This window comes from Humulus lupulus, chromosome 6 (assembly GCF_963169125.1).
Source record: "Humulus lupulus chromosome 6, drHumLupu1.1, whole genome shotgun sequence".
NCBI lineage: Eukaryota > Viridiplantae > Streptophyta > Magnoliopsida > Rosales > Cannabaceae > Humulus > Humulus lupulus.
Genome location: NC_084798.1, coordinates 205,371,744 through 205,387,937, shown reverse-complemented (window position 1 = coordinate 205,387,937; position 16,194 = coordinate 205,371,744). Strand labels below are relative to the sequence as shown.

At 31.8% G+C, this 16,194-nt stretch overlaps 1 long non-coding RNA gene across 1 annotated transcript; it reads right to left on the bottom strand.

Moving 5' to 3' along the window:
- Positions 1-9,894: 9,894 nt before the first annotated feature.
- Positions 9,895-11,884, bottom strand: LOC133784403 (uncharacterized). The gene is made up of 2 exons (XR_009871329.1): positions 10,491-11,884; positions 9,895-10,341 (listed from the first exon to the last, which is right to left on the bottom strand). It is a non-coding gene; the product is annotated as an uncharacterized LOC133784403 (long non-coding RNA).
- Positions 11,885-16,194: the final 4,310 nt, after the last annotated feature.

Below are 16,194 nucleotides of genomic sequence, written 5' to 3'. Positions count from 1 at the left end.
AAAACAATATTGCCCGACCTCTCTTGGATTTCAATGGAGGGCAACATATTGGGTGGAGGGTTTAGGTGAAAACCTTGGTCGTGTTTTACCTTGACTTCATAGTCCTCTTAGTAGTACAAATAGCTGTCTGTAGAATAGTCAGGCCAGTTGCTTGATTGAGCAAATTCCCTCCTGGAACGTAAAGATTTCCTATCATTTTTGTTTTTGGAAGGCATTGTTTTCTTGTTTGAGATACAATCTGAAGCATAAAAGTTAAAAGACAGAAGGTGAAGATGTATATTAATAGTTTCCATTTCACACGCAAGGCAATTATTGAAAAAGTTATGGTTTTGAGGCATCTCTTCGACTACTCCCTACCCCCATTATAGAATATGGACTCTCGAGTTCGGATGGGACTGTCCAAACCTTGTCTACACGTCTGAGTGTATTTATTATTTTTGCAGTGCCATCATTCCAAAAATGCAATCAATGTCAGCTCCACCGCCACTCAATGAAATAAGAAATTTTTTTAGTGGTATAATTTTTTTCGACATATATGCTCACAAGAACCATTAACATGTGATTTTTTATTTTCTTCCTTCGGAAAATAAACAATTGTTATAGTCAACTTGATTATGTCAGACTTGAACCACATAATTATAAATTAATTATGTTATAAACAATTGTGATGGATAGCATATCTCATAATTATGTCAGACTTGAACAACAGTAATCAATGAGCTGCATGGAGATAAATCAAATCCATTGCAGATTTGGCATATAATTATTAAAAAATGGAATTAATGGTATATTTGTTGCCTATACTGATTATTGGGTAACATATCCATTTACTGTATACCAGTTAGTAGTGGAATTATGGTGTAACATATCATATAGAAAATTATTTATAATTATTGACTTCAATGCAATAAACTTTGAAATCCGAAAAACTTGGGTTTATGTTGTATTGGGGTTTGGTTATACTGATATTGGGGTTGTTGGGTTGTGCTTCTGGCTGAGTTAGGATTTATTCGTCATGAACATTTACAAGTGTTTTGCTCATTAACTTATTTTTTTTTTCTTAAAACAAGTAATAGTGTTTGGCATTGTTTTCAGAAAACAATTTTTAAAAACCAAGTTACAAAAAACGAAAAAAAAATTAGAACAACCAAAAGTTGTTTTTAGTTGTTCTCAACTTTTCATTTTGTAAATTTTATTCTCACATAACCTTTTTAATTATTACTATCTCACATCAGTGTCTCTCTCATTAATTTATCTCTCATCACTTTCTCTAACATCACTTTCTTTCTCATAAATATATGATCTCATTATTTTCTCTCTCCTCACTTCCTCCATCCTCGTAAAAAATGGAGGCTTCCTTTGCAACTTTTGCCAGCTTCTCTGCCTCTTTCTCAGTTACTACTTCCTCCGCTGTAGTCGCAGTCTCCCCCATAGTTGATTGCAACTCACGGAATAACCTGGAATCAACATCTAGGAGGCTATTGTAGTAGACTACCTCACCAGGAAGTGGCTTCAGCATGGAAAATACCACTAATTGCATGGTTGAATAACTTGTGTCAGAAAAAATTTAATAAAATAAATCGTTAATCAATTAATTTGTCACATTTAATAAGATAAAATGAAACTTACTCGACGGTTGACGAATATAGGAACCAAATGACTTGTCCAAATAGTGATATCGATCTTCGTAGCCCAGTTAACCATCCTTCGAATCTGCTTCAATACCACTGTTCTCACCGAACTTACTCCCGAGAGCTGCCATCGCCTCAAAAGCCCAATAAAGAAGTACAGGTGCATAGCCATTGAAACTATACTTGGCCTCCTTCTGTTTTTTGCTCGAACCCCTTTTCACATTACACCTCGTAATTCTAAGAATGGGCTTCTGCATGTCCTTCTGAACTCCTCTAATAACCTTCAACAAGGAGAACTTCCCCCACGGATACTTGAAAAAGTAATCAAGATCCTCAACCATCTTCGAGAATCACCCCATATCATCGTTGTCTTCTCTGGGGCATTCAGTGCCCCCTCTATCAAATAGTACAAACCCATGTTAAATGCATCGAATTTGGTTTGTCGAGGCCTTCAAAGCATCTTCCAACTGGCCAAAACTAACCTTCGAATCACCATTAAAGTATTCAGGGATGATCCAATCACTTGAAAGATGCTCTCTCAACTCGTCTAGGGACAGGGTGTTCCCAAAATAGAGCCTGGTGACTGCTTGTCACGTGGCTAGGTGACTGCTTGTCACATGGCTAGGGAACAGTGTTCCATAGTTATGACTCTAGAGTCATGAGGAAGGTTATGTTGGTGACTAGTCATCATGCACCTATCCTGTTTAAGCTAGTGAAAGGTTCACTTATCTGTTAAGCCCCGGTGACCCTATCGTCACATGGTTAAAGGGAGCTGTACCCACCTTAATGAGTTTTGCGACTGTCACTTACATGTTTTGGACTGAAAGTCCTGAATGATTATTATGATCATTGTTGATATTATATCATGCTATATTGTGTTTTCTTGCTGGGTCTTGGCTCATGGGTGCTATGTGGTGCAGGTAAAGGGAAGGAAAAGCTTACCCAGCCTTGAGTGGAGAGCTTAGGTGGTGATGTGTACATATGTGGCCGCTTGACCACCACGGCCGAAAATAGAAAAAAGATGCATCGGTGTTGCAAAAAAATGGGATGCGTTGTAGTCGTTCCCATAAATATTATTTTATTTTAGTATGGAAGATAATTTATAAAAAAAAAATTAGGCAACTCATTTATGTCTAACATGACAGATTTTCTTGCCATTTATTTTTATAATGTAACATTTTAAAAAAATTAGTCTTTCTTTTATTAAAGAAAAAAAAAACCCGTCCACCTCATCACTTGACCCCCACCACCGAGCTCTTATCATAGCAAGACCCACTTGGTTGCTCTAAGTCAGTCTTTAGAAAGTCACACTAACTATAAAAAAAAATAATGCCAATAAAGAACTCCATCCGTTCCTCCTCAGACACACTCTAGTTGACCATCTTTGAATTTCTATCTCATCATCTTATTTCCAAGCAATGGGTCGAAAAAAAAATTATGTGGTATTTGTGGGCAGATTAACTGGTATTTTTGAGTCATGGGTTGATTGCAGCAAGGAGGTGCTTGGATTTAGTGGCAACTGTTTTAGAGGATACAACACCATAGAAGAAGCTATAGAAGAATATGAGTCATATTTTGGTCGTATCACAGTCACACCTCACAAGGTAAACCCTGATGATGAAGAAAACAAGAATAAAATTCAGTATCAAACAAATGGACCAAACGCAACTGCCGAAGAAACCTCAACTTCAGTTGATGGGAACGAAAATACCTCAGCAAATGAAGTTCAGCTTTCGCTATGGGTTTTCTTCTTGGTTCTATGTCCAACCTTCGCATCGGACATGCGTAGTCGATGAACAGGATCTCCACAAATCCACTTTTCTTTAAAGAGTTATTTCTTCCATCACTTTTATTTTACTTTTCAGTAAGCTTGTACATCTCCTTAACTATGTTTGTATTTTAGGTTTTTACCTTCTCTGTTCTGTCATCTACCTTCTCAAATATGGGGTTCTCTGTTCCGGTAGTCAGAAAAACACTAAACTCATATACTGGGCTTGATTAAGTGGGCTTTATTCAAAACCACACCTTGCTTTACTGTTGAACTTGTAAGGGCAATAGTTAAAGGTGAAGATGACCTTTATTATCCTTTATAATATATAAAGCTAAAATATGGTCACCTTGCAGTAATAGTTACATCTTTTAATAAAAGTCTTAATCTCATAGGTACTTCACGCATCAACTGATTTACTAGTGGACTAGGTGTATATATTGTCACTATTAATCAAAAAAATTTCATCATCTTTTCTTATTCTTTTTAATAATCAAAATCCCTAGCTTTTTTTCTTGGTTAAGGAAAATCTCCATAAAAATAAACCAAAATTAAATTTTAATTAATGTAGTGGACAATAATATATTTTTTTTGGGTAATACTCCATAACAAAAATGATATCTCTTCTATATAATAAATGTGTAGATAACGAAAATTCTTGGTTTTAACGATTTTTTATTTGTTTAATGATAATGTCAATGCGGTTTTTCGCCAACAGTGAATTATATGAATAAATAGGATGGATTAGTGCGGGATGATAAACCATGATCAGAAAATGATAATAATCAAGAATGTGGAAACTAATTGCGTGGTTCAGAGGTTGAAATCCCCCTGGTATATGCACGTTTATATTACGTGGTTGACTTTATAAGGATCCGAGGGTATGTCAGGCCTCTGATGCATCACGAGCCTAATGTGGCGCTAGCTCGTGGCTTCTACTATGTCGACACAATGGCTCCAAGCGATGAGCAGCTAAATGATCCATCAGCTCGAGCTATTTGTTTAGGGGACCGTAACAAATAGCTTCGGGTGGACGGTGGACACATGGCAGATCGATTTAGGCCCTTCTCTAGCTCGACAAAGTGTGTGCGGATATTCAGGGCGTACAGATAACTTTAATGGAATATTCACATATTTAACAGAATATTCTTATACTTAACGGTAGTTTGTAAACATTTAAGTTTAAATAAAATAAAATAAATAATTACAAAAAATTTTAAAATGATATTTTTGAGATATTTTACAATGATAATTATTTTAAAACAATAAATAATAAAATTATACGTTTTATAACTTAAAATTTAAATAAATTTCAACTCACTTATTAGAATAATATCATATTAAACATATAATATAATCTACTGTGAATTAGCAATAAATTGTTTTTTTTTTTAAACTAGCAAGAAACTTAAATTTAAAATACACGTATAATATTTAATATTACATTAAACATAACGGGAGCGACAACAACGCATCCAATTTTTTTGCAACACTGGTGCATTCTTTTTCTATTTCGACACCTGAATAGTTATAATCCCAAATTTTTTTATATGATGGTGTACATTATAATTATGTAGAACATCCTGCAAATTTTCAATAAATTCTGAATAAATTATGGTACCGAAACAAGGTCTAAACTGTCTGTTGCACGAGTGCCTATTTTTTTGTGTACTCGTGTAAAATTTGACAGTTTGAACTCTGTTTTCGGCTTCGTAAACTATTCAGAATTTCTTAAAAATTTAATTAAAATATGATATTTATTTCAAAATTCATATTACATTAATATAAAAAAGTCATAAAAATAATTAACAAATTCTATAAATAAAACAGAGCAAACGTGGATATTGCACGTTGCTTGTATCTAGTACTTATATAATAATAAGAGAGTATGGATGAAACGATATGCATCAAGAGGAAATTTTATACTAATTATTTAACTTATGCTAAACAATATATGTCGTCATGATTATTAAATATATAGATGTTGGTAAAAAAAAAATTGTGTTTACAAAATTATATAAGGGGTTGGTAAGATATTTAGTACTGGAATAAATAATATTCAAAAGCACTAGTGAAATTTTCCAAAAATTTTGAAATTAGAAAACCGCGTTTTATGGTGTGTAATAAGGGTAAACCCTAGAATCCCCACAATTTTGATTATCTAAAAAATTCTTCATCTTACGCAATGAAACCACTGAAGAAAGGGAGTACGAAATTCAACCATGGCCTTAATCACCCGAAATTCCAAACCAGCAGGACCTTCGAGGCAGAGTTGCAGAACTACACATCAAGAAACAATCTGGCGACTAGAACACGACAACAAATACCCAAACGGCAGAAATCGTTGATTCGACTTGCCAAATCGGGTTTAAGGACCCTCAAAGAGATGACAACATTAAACTCACCAAACCCTTATCATCCTCTGCCTCTTCAACATATCGGCAACAAGGTGAACCATATTCCGTATATTTTATAGTCTTATTTATTTAATCCATCTTCACCAAAATCCAGTGTTTTGATCTTCTCGAAGGTATCCTTCTTAATCTCCATATATTATTATTGTACCAAAACATTCTCACTATCTATGGTTTGGATTTACTCGATGCGAAATAAATGTTATGCAGTGCATGTTTTTCTGACTAAGAAATATGTATGTTTTTAATTTTAAATAAAGTATTAAGCCAATTACTAAAAACCAACTATTTAATCTCATATGTACACTGTCGGTTGAAGAGTAAACTTTTGCAGTTAGTAATCCAAAATTATTGAATGTTGAATTATATTTTTCAATAGGAACATAAACTTCATTTGGGGCTACATTCCAATAGGCCCTTACTCCTAAAAGATTGGTACCTACACATGGACGAGTTGATGAAGGAGAAAATCATAGGCACTGGATTGGCAACACATATTGACACCATACAGTGGCTACCCATGAACACGAATATCATTACTGCTATAGCTGAGAAATGGTGGGACTCAACTCATACTTTCCATATCGACAATGTTGGCGAAATGTCTACGACACCTTTGGATTATAGTGCAATTACAGGAATCCCTTGCATTGGTAAACCATTGAAACTCGACCCCAAAATCCATAATAAGAAAGAAATCTTGTTCCATTACTTAGGGTCACCTATAGATGGCAAAATTCATCGATCTGTGGATATAGGGTGGCTAATTAGAGAGTACAACAACATGACTCCAAAATCATCATTTGAGAATGACTGTGTAGTTAGAGCTTTCTTATTAGCACTAATTGGTTCTACCATATTGGCAAATGAGACCATGAAGGTATCTCTTTCATTATTACCTTGTTTGAGGAACTTGAGTACTATATACAAGTATAATTGGGGGGTTGCTGGACTGGGTCATTTGTATGAGCAAATGGATGACATTTCTCGAGGTAATATAAACAAGGTTGGAAGTAGTATGCATTATTGGCAGGTATGAAAAATTTAAACTTTTAAATTATTTATTATTAATTTTAATAACCCTTTTCATTTTAATTATTAAAGTAATCAGTATGTCTTGTAACTAATCTATTGTGAGCTATTATAAACAATTTAACACGGGTAATAATCGTGATGTAGGTCTGGTCTATTGAATACTTAAGCTTTCGGTCAGACATAACCAATACCGTGCGGCCTACACTCAATGGACTTCCACGAGAGCTCGAATGCCTGAATTCCTCCTCAACATATGATTTTACTAATTCTTTGACATTGAATAATATGCGACATCATCTCTCACATTTAGAAATCCATCAAGTAAGACTCCTCACGTGATTTGTACATAGTCTACTTATTGACACATCATGCACATAATTTATAGCACATAAACATTAAGCACTAAAACTTTATGTAAAATTTTATAGGTTAATTGGAGATCGTGGGGAACGGTTGATCAGTATCCTGAATTCATGAAACAAAGTATGGAGTCCACCCATAAGCGGCTACTAATGGTTAGTGAAAAGGGGGGGTCTTGGTATTTGGGAGAGAGAATTAGTGTGCAAAGCCTTCGAACATGCCACTATCTACTACTGAATGACCCCCCTAAGTCAATGCTTTCTTCAAAAAAGACAACTTACATCACTAGGGATATGGCTAGTAATGGACGTGAAGCTTTCCACTTTATTAAAGACTTCGACCCCAACACATATCCCCCCTTCCTGAAAACATACCTAAATAATAACTCTGTAACCCAACCTTAGGTATAGAAAACAATAGCATCTAAGTTCACCTCCCTAATCTTATGAAAATAAAGTAACAACTTGATATCTTTTAGACATGAACTACATTGCAGGGTGGAGAAGATCCAATGGATATGACCGTAAGGATCAAGTGCGATGTCGAGAAAGAAGTCATGCTTGTTGATGACAACATACCAACACCACCTTGGACGATCCTATTACCAACGACTCAAGGACGACCTGATGTCATACGGATTCCAGCAGATGTAAACATGCCAGATATCTCAATACCACCACACGTGAAGCATGTAAGATATAAATCTATAACGTAACTTTGCTAATCTAATTGTAAATAAATGGAATTTCAAATTTAAGTGTATCAGTAGTATCTATTTATAGGCTTCTCCAACCTATATTTTTTATGACCAATTTTAATTGCAACTAAAAAGCCATATTAATATTATAGAACTGCATTCCCTAATCAACACTGATAAATGATGCATAATTGCATATAATGCAGGTAAGTGTCGGCAATAAGTGTCGGCAAAGCAAATGAGCTACTTCGAATGATTGGAGGAATGCATACTGTCCTTGTTGAAAGGATCATTCAGGCTAGGGAGCAGCTACGGACTTCTGCTTCAACAATCTAAAATCTAAGATATCGTCTAGTGAATAAAATTTAATTTTACAAAAAAAATTTGCTTCTCCAAGATTTGTATTCCTACCCATTCAACTAATTAATATGTCACATGCAGTTAATGAGAGAACAAAAAAATTATCATTATGAAGATGACATTCAAGAAGACGAAGATGATCCAATTGCGGTTCACCAAAATCATATTCAACAACCAAATAATGTCAGCATGGACAGTGCAAATGATGGAGACATAGAGGATGCACAACTTATTTAAAAACTTCTTCTAACAAACTCCAAAATTGCCGACCCTCTGTAACAGACATCATTTATTGCAATTCTCTTCATATCCCCTACTTAGGAAACGTATCCTGAATGCCCCATTTGCTTGAAGTGGAGGAGGTTATTCTACTTAGGCAATTTTGAAGTCCTAACTCTTTTATGTATTAATAATCAAATAACTCTACTTTATATCCATAGTAGTGTTCTTCTTTCACGAACCTGAACCCTATTTAAAAATTAGTATTTTTAAATGTGATGGTATTTGTTAGATTAATAGTTCAATGACTACACTTTATTATTTACAACTAAATGAATAATGTCGGAACTGGCCTTCGATCAACATGTATCTTTCATTAAAATGAACCTCCAAACAATCTGAAAAATATGGTGTGACACCCCACATCACTATGGCTGCTTTCTGGAATGACGACTGGCCCTACAAACCAAGACAAGTCTTTCCAGCGTGCTTTGTCCTCACTCGCACACTTCCTAAGAAAACTTCCCAGGAGGTCACCCATCCCTAGATTACTCCAGGCCAAGCACGCTTAACCATGGAGTTCTCAAGTGATGGGCTACCGAAAAGAAGATGCACCTTCCTAATATAGGTAGTACCCATCAATCCATTTAAGCCATCTTCAACTGTGTAGTCCCATACCTACACAGTCTTAGAATCATTACACTTTACCTTCCCCAGGCAGTGTAGGATTGCACAGCTTACCCGGTCTTTCCCCTTACGGATCACGGGATTCTGACTGTCACATATGGACACTACACTACTTGCTCCCCAAACCCAAAGTAAGGGCCATTTTAACGCTCCTCAGCTCAGGCTCCACAGCACCAGCCTCCACAGAAGAGAACACACTTCAATCTAGTTCATTGCATCTTTTTTAATACCCATTTCATATTAAAAATAAAATAGCACTTCACCAATTGGAATTAAAGATGAATTTAGCAAAATTCAAACCAAAAACTGCGATATATACTCTGGGACTACAATTTGCAAAAGAAAGATTCTTAACACTGACAGTTCTGGATTTGTAATGTCAGAGAAAGAAGAACCGTTTTGGTGGATTATATAGAATAATGCAGTAAGTGTGTGGGGTCTGAGAAGGGTCATCAAAGAAGTTCCTTGTAAAATGTCATGCCTTTTTTTTTTTAATTTAAGAATACAACTACCTCATCTTATTATTAACACTAGCATGAACTTTACATTGTTCCAAATTTTCGTACTCAAATTTGGCCAACTTTTACAAAATAGCCAATCCAAAATTTTAGACATTTATACGATAGAGTAGAAATATAGTAATTGCTGATGTATTTTCAATTTCCTGTTAATCAAAGAGGGGGGAAACTTATAAAAATATAGATGCTTAATTCCACACTAGTCTAAAAAGTGGTGAATTGTATCTGCCTTACTATTAACAATAACTTTTGTACAAAATCGACCAATTCGGTTACACATTAAAAACATAAACCCCATAATAGAACTCAAAAATTCATATGGTTTAAATAGGAGATGAAGCAATGACAATGACCCTCTCATGTCCCTGTCAACAACATCCTGATGCAACTAGACTAAGATATTAATACACCAAAATATCTAACCCAATTTACCATCTTTACAATCTAACCATTACAAATTAATTCATCTGAGAAGGTAACGAGGGTAAATTGATTCTTTAATAACCCCAAAATAACAGTACTGATGACCCAAAAAACAAACAGTCAACATGATGCTAATCTTCTTCAACTTTACATTGAATGGATACATCTCCAATACATCAACACCACAACCCAGTCCAAACTACTACCGCAATCCAAACTACATACCTTCCTGCAGCAAAAAAAAAGAAGACAAAATACAAAATACAAAATCAAGCACTCTTAAAGATAATCTTAAAACTATAAATATGGGTGCCCTTCTTGTACAAAGATAAACTCACGAGATCAAAATATAACACAAATGTTTTTGACGAGATTTACCTTCCTGCAGCAAAAAAAATACCTTCCTGCAAAAAGACAAAAATATAACACACATGTTTTTGACGAGATTTCACATTTTGATCAAATACAACTAGAATACACCAAGGTTGTCCCCAAAACAAATCCATTCATTTCAATGGAAAATAACATAGACCCACTATTAATTACTAAACACTCACACTCCAAAGGAATGATCCAATCGGTTATAAGTCACAAATTAACACAAACATCCCAAGCATATTATACAAAGATAAATAACCAACCCAGTAACATTTAATAAGAAGTAGAGGAACGAGAGTGAAGGTCGCATCCCACCTTTAACCTTAAAACACTAACAAGATAGAAAAAAAGCCCTGGATTGTCAGCGTTAAGGACATAACTGACTATACGAAACCCAGAAAATTTATTAAGGATAGAACTCACCAAACAATCGACGGGTTTGAACGGAATTTGGAAGTCGGGAGATCCAAAACCCAGTATATTTATAATCACCACCCACAAAAATTTATTAAGGACAGAACTCACCAAACAATCGACAGGTTTGAACGGAATTCGGAAGTCGGGAGATCCAAAACCACCACCCACAACCAGGGTTAGAGAGGGATTTTGAAGACAATCGGGAGATCCAAAACCACCACCCACAACCAGGGTTAGAGAGGGATTCTCAAGACAGAACTCACCAAACAATCGAGAGATCCAAAACCACCACCCACAACCAAGGTTAGAGAGGGATTCTCAAGACAGAACTCACCAAACAATCGGCAGATCCAAAACCACCACCCACAACCAGGGTTAGAGAGGGATTTTGAAGACATAACTCACCAAACAATTGGCAGATGCTTTACCCATAAAATACCTCTTTTTACTTTTATAAATGAACCCATCGATTAATAGGAACTTCAAAATCGGGACCCCACAATTTTTCCCAAATAAAACAACTCTTAAAGGAATGATATGGAGTAGGAGGTTGTACAATTAATAACGTGTTCCACCGTTCCATTTATATAAACTAGAGTCAACAAGTACACGTGCAAGGCCAGAAATAGACAACACCAGTGTTGAAAAGAAAAGTAGAGCAGTGACGCCTTTCCCTATAAATTTATACACATATTTATATTAGTTTTTTTAAATTATCCTAAAATATAATGTAGAAAAGTTAAAAAAGATTCATGCCTACTCGTATTCTCCTTAGCTCCGTCATTACTAATCTTGATTAGAAAATCAAAAAATCTTAATGTGAGGTCTCTCGTATATAAACCTGTTTAAATTCATTACCTTTTTTTAGCCAGTATTACAATGTTTTGCTTTGTTCTAATTAAAACCAAACTGATGGTAGCTCATTGATTTGTAATTCTAATTAAATTAGATCAGTTATTCAAGTATGAAACACTTTATTATGCTTGATAAAATTATATTTAGTAAACAGATTTTTTATTAGAATAAAAATATTGAATTGAATTAGATGAACACTATTCAAATATTTCTAACTATACTTAGTATTTCGAACAACTTTGTTGAACAATATATTTGATCATGAAAAATAAATAAATATAAGAATTTTAGGTAATTTTATAATACACTTTAAAAATGGGCATATCTTTACACTCCTTGCTTTAAATATGTATAAAAAATATTAGTGAGTGTGCAACATATTGATTAAATCATATTTTTAATCTTGTAAATTACTAAAAATATATTAAAAATTTGCAAAATATTATAAATATTTATAATATACCCCATCATTTAAAAAAAAAATTGATAATGCAATACAGTTTTCCATTATTTTATTGGTATTTGGCTTTAATAATACATTGCTTGCTTTATTAAATATTTTGTCGTATTACTTTCAAGCCGCCTGGTGGACAACTTGTTATTTCGTTTTTATTAATAAAAAACAACTTATGATTTTAATTTATTGTACAACCAACTATATATTATATAATGATCTAATCGATTAATTTGGTTTATTTATGTTTATGTTCTGTAGTGCTTTATTTTATTTTCGATAATATTAAGAATTTGTAGCACCACAAGACCTCCACATGTAGGGATTTAGAGTATTCTTTTTCATTTTATGAAACCATTCAATAGGTATAGTTGAATCAATAAGAATTTTGGATCATTCACATCATCTATATGGAACTAAGTAGATCATTGTGTTATGCAATATCGAAAAATGTAGTTAATCATACAAATATTCTTGACTTAAACACTAATTATCAAAAATAAAAAGTGGTTTAAAGTAAACTTAGTTATTTAATTTATCTACAATATTTTTGTATTTATTAATAAAAAAAACTTGAGTTCTTGGTTTTTACAGAGTTTAGTTGGTTCACATGTTTAGGTAATTGTCATCAAATTCTATACGTCTAACTTATTTGGTTCACGTGCTATTGATTTAGCCTTCTTTGTAAAAATAGAAACTTATATATTGTATAAAAACTTAGGGGTATTCTTATTTTGACCTATGAAAAAATTGAGACTCATATAGTTTTTTACATGATAGTGTGCATTATAATTATAGTAGAAATTTTATCACTTTTTTTAGAAAAATTTGAAATAATTTATAGTAAAATAGACTGTTTCAACCCTGATTTCGACACCCTAAATTATTCAAAAAAATTTAAAAATTAGTAGAATGTTTACTATAATTATTATGTACATCATCATATTAAAAAAAAAAAAATTAAATTATAATTTATCCAACAACCCTACTTGTAAGTCCCCTACTAAAAAAACTTCCCATATCAATACCTTGAATATAGTGATTCTTCCAAATCAATTCCAAATAACTAATACATAATATTATCAATGTAATTTTATTTACAAATTACTTTTTTTTTTTTAAATTATGTCTATTGGGCTAGAAACGAAGACAAGATGACTTACGCTTTAGTCATTAAATAAGTTACACAAATATTTTTTTTTTAAATATTGTAGAATAAATATATCTCATCTATATAAAAAATGTGTAGATAATAAAATTCTTAGTTTTAACGTTTTTTTTTTTTTTTTGTTAATTTTAATAAAATATACTTTTAAAATCAATTAAAATAAATATTTATTAATTATATTAATATGAATTTAAATATTATAAAATATCATTAAATATTTATTAATTAATAAATATTAAATATTAATATAATTAATAAATATCTAATGATATTTTATAAATATCTAATGATATTTTATAAATATCTATAAATATCAATTAAAAATAAATATTTATTAATATTTGAATTTAATAATGATATTTTATAACATTAGATATTCATTAATTATATTAATATAAATGAAAATGTTATAAAATATCATTATTAAATTCAAATATTATAAAAATATCATTAGATATTATAAATTTAAATGTTATAAAATATCATTATTATAATAATATTTAAATATTATTATAATAATAATATATAACATATAATATTTACTACTAATTTTTATAAAACTTTGTTAGAATAAATATTTAGTAATTATATTAATATAAATTCAAATATTATAATAATATTTAATTATTATATTAATATAAATTCACATATTATAAAATATTATTATTAAAATAATATATAATACATAATAAATACATTATATATTACTGTCGTGTATATACAAATAGTATAACCGAATAACTAAATAAGAAATTAGAATAACATTTATCTTCTATTAAGAATAAAAAAGTTTATTCTCCAATTATTATTGTGTAATTATTATTGTGTAATTTGAATAATTATTGTTGTACCTTAAATAGTGTAGTTTGTGATTTAAAAAATTATCGTATTATTTTTTTAAAAGAAAAATCATAAACAATATTTTAATTTCATTTTTCTTTTAATATATTTATGTCATTCTCTTGTACATAATATTATTTATTAATTTAAAATTTATATCATACTCATAAAAACTATTTGCACCAAGTTGTAATATAAATGTGTCGTGTGAATTAATTTTAAATTTTTATCACACCAAAAAAAAAGAATAAGGAAGATTTTGAGAAGTATATCTCTGTCTGTCCCATGCCTTTTTTTGTCCGGTATATATAAATAGTTGATCATGCATGGTTTTTGTTTTTTCTAGTGGATTTGGGTGTCACAGCATGCTTGTGCCATGTGCCACAAGTAAGAGGGAGGACAAGAGCAGCCCATGATCTACCCAACATTTCAAGGTTGGTTAAGAATAAATGAATGTGTGTCATGGTGACTAGATATAGGTGTCAATACAATTCACCTTATCTTACTTCAAACTAAAAATGCTTCCTCAATCAATCTCAATGTGGAATTAAAAATCCATGAGTTTTTGTTTCTAGTGCTCTTCCAACACAACATTCTTCAACATTCACTATCATATTTAGTAAAAAATAAAAATAGTTATTTACCCACAAGCTAAGTCCAGAGATCTCAAATCACCCGCTTTGCAAAACCTACAACAAAAACCCCAAAAGTATACAAAGAGGAAGACCTCAGTCCACTATCAAAGTTTTTTGGGATATCTTTCCATTAGTGTAAGGATTTGTTTTTGTTGGTTATAACAAGGGAGAACTCATCCTCCATCTCTCATCTCTCATCTCTCATCTCTCATCTCCTTCGCACTCTTTCTCTTGCTAAACAATGAATTTTTGCCCTACTCCCACCCTGACCCGGAGCCCCATCCAAAAAGGGCCTCAACTTTAAGAAAAATACTATTTTTATATATAAAAAAAATTAATTTTGAAAACTATCATTTTATATATAATAATGGGAATTTACTCATTTGGTACTTTATATTTTTGCAAAATATCATTTTGGTACCTTTAATTTTCAATAATGCTCATATAATATCATGTATTTTAAAATTATACATATTTGATACCTTAGACTCAGATTTGATAGATAAAATTGTCAATATAATCAAACTGCCGTTAGTTATATGTAATTAAATAATTAAATTTAAATTTGAAACTTACATAATTGATAGCAATTTGATTAAATTAGTAAAATTTTATTAATTAAATTTGAGTTTAGGGTACTAAATATGTACGATTTTTAAATACAGAGTACCATATGAATATTATTGAAAACAGAAAGTACCAAAATGATATTTTGTAAAAACACAGGGTGCCAAATAGTTACCTACCCTATAATAATTCTAGGGAGAAGTTGATTCATATCCAATTTTATATTAATTTAATTATAAATATCCACAAAAGTAGTTTAGTTAGAATTGGGTAAAATTGGACATTACCATACTACCCTCATTTATAATGATTATAATATAATTCTTCCAGCCTCTTCTTAAGTAGCTTGTAAAATGTAATCGATGATGGATCTTGACTTGTCTATCATGAATGCAATGGTTGGTGTAAGTGAATGAGTGAGAAGAAAGAGGAATGATATACTGAAGTTTATTAAAAAAAAAATCTGGGTATAAAATTAATTTTTTTTAAATGTGGGTAAAAAACTAAGAGAGTTTCAAAAAGTGGGTATTGAGTCTTTCCTTTTTCAAATATTCTCCATCTTGGCTTTCCAAATTGCCAAACATAGTATTAATGTTGAGCAAAGAGAAAGATCCACAGAAAGAAACCAAAGATGATAAGCTGAAATTATTTCATAACAAATTGTTCGCACAACTACTTGATTTTTCTGTTTCAGACTTTTTTATAGGTAGAATCCAAAAGCCTACACTGACATGTAGCTTATACCGACTCAAACATAATATGATATTT